General features: G+C 41.1%; 1 protein-coding gene across 1 annotated transcript in view; it reads left to right on the top strand.

Moving 5' to 3' along the window:
• Window positions 1–205: 205 nt before the first annotated feature.
• LOC135504439 (solute carrier organic anion transporter family member 4A1-like) overlaps window positions 206–6,000 on the top strand; it is a 44,203-nt gene continuing 38,408 nt past the window's right edge. The window contains exon 1 of the mRNA XM_064923043.1: window positions 206–306. The gene's annotated coding sequence lies outside the window, so the exon portion shown is untranslated. The remainder of the gene's footprint in view (window positions 307–6,000) is intronic.

Below are 6,000 nucleotides of genomic sequence, written 5' to 3'. Positions count from 1 at the left end.
AGACAGAACGCACTGCCTCTGCAATGCTGCAAGGCAAATGCAGGGTTCTATTGGAAATTCATGTAGGCTACATCTTGTGTACCAAAACGCAATAACACTGTCGGTCTAACCGAAACATCACTGACTGTCTAATCGAGGCGTAGAGACCCGACGCTCCCGCCAACTGGGAGGACCAACAAACAAGGAAGCACGTCGTTACGTATCAATGTAGACATTTAAATCATTATTTCATCCACCCAATGGAATTGTCATCCGCCCAATGGCATGGTCGAGACAACGGGTAGCAACCTAAAAGGACACTAACATGTAAGTATTTTACATTTTGTATCCGATACATCAGTCATTCCAGTTCCGTTTAGGGATACTCTCAGGAATTCTGTATCCCGATGGCCAACATCAGCATGTTCGTGGTCTATGGCTGTCATTACTGTAAAGCCAACGAACGTGGATACCGTTACCCAGTGGCGCACATGTTTTACTCCAAGTCATTAATACAATATTTACTCTCAGCTCTGCATAGCCTAAACTGATTAAAGCATTGTTGTTCCTCAGTCACATCGGGCTTAATGATGGTTGATAGATAAACAAAAGCGTCTACAGCATCAACAACATCTGGTCGTATCTAGCCTATTTAATCCTTTACATTGCGTAGGAAGCATTACAAAGGCATTCTGTACAATACAGTCACCATACGGACTGATGGGCTGATAACCGACTGTATTATTATTATTACTATTGACCATTATTTTACAATTAGGTGGATTTAACTGGCTACCTGTCCGTTGGTATATGCCTTAGCTTATATTATATTTACAGGAGTATGAGAGGATTCACTCGAATACTTTTTGGGTTATTAGCGCATTAATTTGCTGCCGGATTTGCCCATCATGACAAGAGGAAGTGTTGAGGCGTGACACCGAGGAAAACAATGGAAGAAAACGAAATGGATATTATATAGGGCGAAACTAAACTTGGTGGCATAATTTCGCCTGGTATTATTATTCCGTTATAACACTGCCACAGCAGCGATTTGTTTTTGGTCTCATTGTTGTAGCCCGAATAGCCTACATATCTGAGCAATGAGCGGTCGACATGCAGGGTGTTTATATATGACACCTACGTCTCTTCTGCATAGGCCTACTGGGTTTCCGATCATACTCCCATCCTTTGTCTATGCAGTCGCGCAACAAAGCCATACAGCGCGCAACACAGTTTCATGCATGGTATTGTATTCACTCAGGTTATTATTAAAAAGGGTCAAACACTAACACCTGCGTCTCTATGTTCAAACAGTAACACCTGCGTCTCTATGGTCAAACAGTGACACCTGCGTATCTATGGTCAAACAGTAACACCTGCGTCGCTATGGTCAAAAAGTGACACCTGCGTCTCTCGTGTTGCTTCCTCATACTTAGGCTAAGTCAACGTGGTAAAATGTCTTCCATGCAGTCTCCAAACGCTACTGTGTGTGAGTGGTGTGCCTGCATTGTGCACCTGCTCTTTTACAAAAGCACGTGAAATAAGCCTTGGACCAATGAATGCATACCAACCTACTAAAAGATAAACCTTATGCTTACTCATGGTACACATTATGTGCATCAAATGGTCTGTAACCTTTGGTAACCAGTATTTGCATATAAACCTATAGCATACTGAATAAAACAGAAATGTTGACCACAAAAAATTAAAAATAAATGTCCCCTATATCTTGTATGCCTGGGGATATATTGTCATTACACTATAACAGTCTCTGTGAGAATTTGATTTCAAATCTGAACCACTGCCAGACCAGGCTTGACACATGGCAGTTTTACACACTTAAAACCCTTCTCGGTTTCCCCATGCCTGTAACATTTTGATATTTTAAGAGTGATTCTCAGTAACACTTGATCCCTTGTCCCTTATACATAATTGACAGGGGTCTCCCATGTGAGCTTGTCCATTGTTAAGTGCCCATTGACTGGTGTGCATCCCCCCTCCCACAGGAGACCACTACTCACTTTAAAAACCACATGAAAAATTAGCCCTGTCGACCGAGTGACAGCAGTGGTTGCAGAGGGCAACGTGTTGAAGGTCTTAAACCAATCCCGGTCCCCAGACCCCCCATACCCTCCCCGACCAATCCTACTGTATGCCACTATGTGGATGGAGAGAGTATCCTCTGTGTGTCAAGGTGTGGTTGCAATAAATTATATAGATGTTAATCATATGTTTAGATCCAAGGACCATACATTTTAGGGTCATATAGAATAAGGTAGTGTAAACCTAAGTGTATGCGTGTGTGTATAATATGATTTGAATGTGTGTGTGTGTGTGTGCAAGTGAGGAGTTCAAAGGAAAGAATAAGACCTACTGTATATGCTTCATATCCCCATGTTTCTTGTTATACTATGTATGCACGACCATGCCTGCCATAAGCCCATGCAATAGCAATGAGAACTGTATACGGTCTGGACTCTGGTTAGGCATCCCCAGCCTGGTTCTGGTTAGCGAGGTTCAGCCTCCTCCCTCTCCGTGCCACCTGCTCCCCATTTGAGCCTGGCAAACGGATATTGCCTGAGTGAGCTCCGTTTGGCCCAATAAGGAGAGGTTGCCACCAAAACAAACCACTTATCAGCGGTATGCTATCCAATACTGTGTGTGTGTGTGTGTGTGTGTGTGGGGGGGGGGGGTAGGTCAAGTTAGTATGTGATGTACATGAGATCTAAAAGAAAACATGACTGAGTAAACTTTATAATAGAGATAGTCTGTACTCAGCTACTCTGTAAATATAGTTTACCAAGCTACTTCACACCAGAAGAACTGAAGCTACACTAAAGCTACCCCTGAGAAATATATAGTTTACCAAGCTACTTCACACCCGAAGAACTGAAGCTACACTAAAGCTACCCCTGAGAAATATATAGTTTACCAAGCTACTTCACACCAGAAGAACTGAAGCTACACTAAAGCTACCCCTGAGAAATATATAGTTTACTCAACTTACGTTACTTCACACAAGAAGTTCACTCCATCTAAACTACTTCGTAATATATTATCATATCTAAATCTTAAATGTCATAGACTACAAAGTGCAAGAACAGATCACTCTGGAGTCAGGCGTTAACAGAATGTGTAATTTATTAAATGCAAGTGAGAATTAGACATGTGTGATGTCGAAAGAGAAAGGAAATTCTTTCCTACTTCACCTGTTTTCTTCCTGCAGAAAAAGTAGCCTGTAGTTCCAGTAGTTAGCTAAATCAAATCAAATGTATTTGTCACATACACATGGTTAGCAGATGTTAATCCACTCCATGGTAAAAAAATAAAATAATTTTAAGTAACTGAAAGCACTACCGAGATTTAAATTTAGTTAAAATACCACCAAGCTATTGCAAAATGTAGTTAAATTACTAATTGAACTACAGTTGAAGTCGGAGGTTTACATACACTTAGGTTGGAGTCATTAAAACTTGTTTTTCAACCACTCCACAAATGTCTTGTTAACAAACTATAGTTTTGGCAAGTCGGTTATGTCACGCGGGACTAGGTGAGTGATGAAGGAATCAGACGCAGAGAGTTCCACAGGGAAAAGGTGCACTTTAATGCGGCACAAAACAACAAGCCCACAACACAGGGCGCTGACGATAATGTGGACCACCCAAAACACAGGGTGCCAGGTCCAGAACACGAACACACGTAGCAAAAATACAATCCCGCACAAAACAAGGGCGGGTACACGTACTTTAAATAAGGAAGCCCATTAAGCACATACAACAGGACACATGTGAAACTAATAAGACAAAGCAAACAGACAACGAAAAAGGGATCGGTGGCAGATAGTAGGCCGGTGACGATGACTGCCGAGCACCGCCCGAACAGGCAGGGGAGCCAACTTTGGCGGAAGTCGTGACAGGTTAGGACATCTACTTTGTCCATGACACCAGTCATTTTTCCAATAATTGTTTACAGACAGATTATTTAACTTATAATTCACTGTATCACAATTACAGTGGGTCATACTCTAAGTTGACTGCCTTTAAACAGCTTGGAAAATTCCAGAAAACTATGTAATGGCTTTAGAAGCTTCTGATAATTAACATAATTTGAGTCAGTTGGAGGTGTACCTGTGGACATATTTCAAGGCCTACGTTCAAACTCAGTGTCTCTGCTTGACGTCATAGGAAATTCAAAAGAAATCAGACAAGACCTCAGAATTTTTTTTGTAGATTTCCACAAGTCTGGTTCATCCTTGGGGGCAATTTCCAAATGCCTGAAGGTACCACGTTCATCTGTACAAACAATAGTACGCAAGTATAAACACCATGAGACCAGGAGTTCTGTCTCCTAGAGATGAACGTACTTTGGTGCGAAAAGTGCAAATCATTCTCAGAACAACAGGAAAGGACCTTGTGAAGATGCTGGAGGAAACAGGTGCAAAAGTATCTATATCCACAGTTAAACAAGTCCTATATCGACATAACCTAAAAGGCCGCTCAGCAAGGAAGAAGCCACTGCTTCCATACTACGGTTTGCAACTGCGCATGGGGACAAAGATCGTACTTTTTGGAGAAATGTCCTCTGGTCTGATGAAACAGAAATAGAACTGTTTGGCCATAATGACCATCGTTATGTTTGGAGGAAAAAGGGGGGCGCTTGCAAGCTGAAGAACCCCATCCCAACTGTGAAGCACGGGGGTGATTTGCTACAGGAGGGACTGGTGCACTTCACAAAATAGATGGCATCATGAGGTGTTAAAATTATGTGGATATATTAAAGCAACATCTCATGACATCAGTCAGGAAGTTAAAGCTTGGTCGCAAATGGGTCTTCCTAATGGACAATGACCCCAAGCATACTTCCAAAGTTGTGGCAAAATGGCTTAAGGACAACAAAGTCAAGGTATTGGAGTCTCCATCACAAAGCCCTGACGTCAATCCTATGGAAAATCTGTGGGCAGAACTGAAAAGGCGTGTGCGAGCAAGGAGGCCTACAAACCTGACTCAGTTACACCAGCTCTATCAGGAGGAATGGGCCAAAATTCACCCAACTTATTGTGCGAAGCTTGTGGAAGGCTACCCGAAACATTTGACCCAAGTTGAACAATTTAAAGGCATTGGTACCAAATACTAATTGAGTGTATGTTAACTTCTGACCCACTGGAAATGTGAAGAAAATAGATTAAAGCTGAAATAAATCATTCTCTCTAAAATTATTCTGACATTTCACAATCTTAAAATAAAGTGGTGATCCTAACTGTCCGAAAACAGGAAATTTTTACTCTGATTAAATGTCCGGAATTGTGAAAAACTGAGTTGAAATGTATTTGGCTAAGGTGTATGTAAACTTCCGACTTCAACTGTACATGTAGTTCACTACTCCCTAACATTGGATAGTGGCTAGTTTGGTTGACAGATGAGAATTAGTTCATTATATGTTATTTTCAAACGTACTGTATCCCCTTTTAAAGCTTTACTGTTATCTGCAATGCCTAGTGTACTGTAGATAGATACCACTCTTCCCTGTCTTCATTTGCATGAAGAAAATAATTGAAATAACTTTAAATAGCTTGACATTGAAAGACAACTGTCAAACTGACTCACATGTTAGATACATTTTACAGTACTGAGCTGATGTGAGACTTGTTAGCACTGTAATAAATCAAATCAAATGTTATTTGTCACATGCATTGTACACCACAGGTGTAGACAAACACTGAAATGAGAGTTAAATACAGCCTAATACCGAAGCATGTTTGTTCTATGTAATATATTCTCAAATATTTAATTGTATGTGATATTATGCTGTGTGTAATGAACTGAGATGCATGATTGTTGCTGACACTGATGTTCAGATGAAGGAAATTAGACCGTGTACAATGCACACCACCGTGGCACTCAACTCAGGGCGATGTTAACAAATTAGCAAAATTATCCTACTCAATAACACTTGTGTCTGTAGGCACCACACACTACAACAAAAGCTAGCTAAACCGTGGGAAAGCTAGGCTACTGCATGCTC

Source organism: Oncorhynchus masou, chromosome 18 (genome assembly GCF_036934945.1).
Source record: "Oncorhynchus masou masou isolate Uvic2021 chromosome 18, UVic_Omas_1.1, whole genome shotgun sequence".
NCBI lineage: Eukaryota > Metazoa > Chordata > Actinopteri > Salmoniformes > Salmonidae > Oncorhynchus > Oncorhynchus masou.
This window is presented reverse-complemented; position numbering and strand designations above follow the sequence as displayed.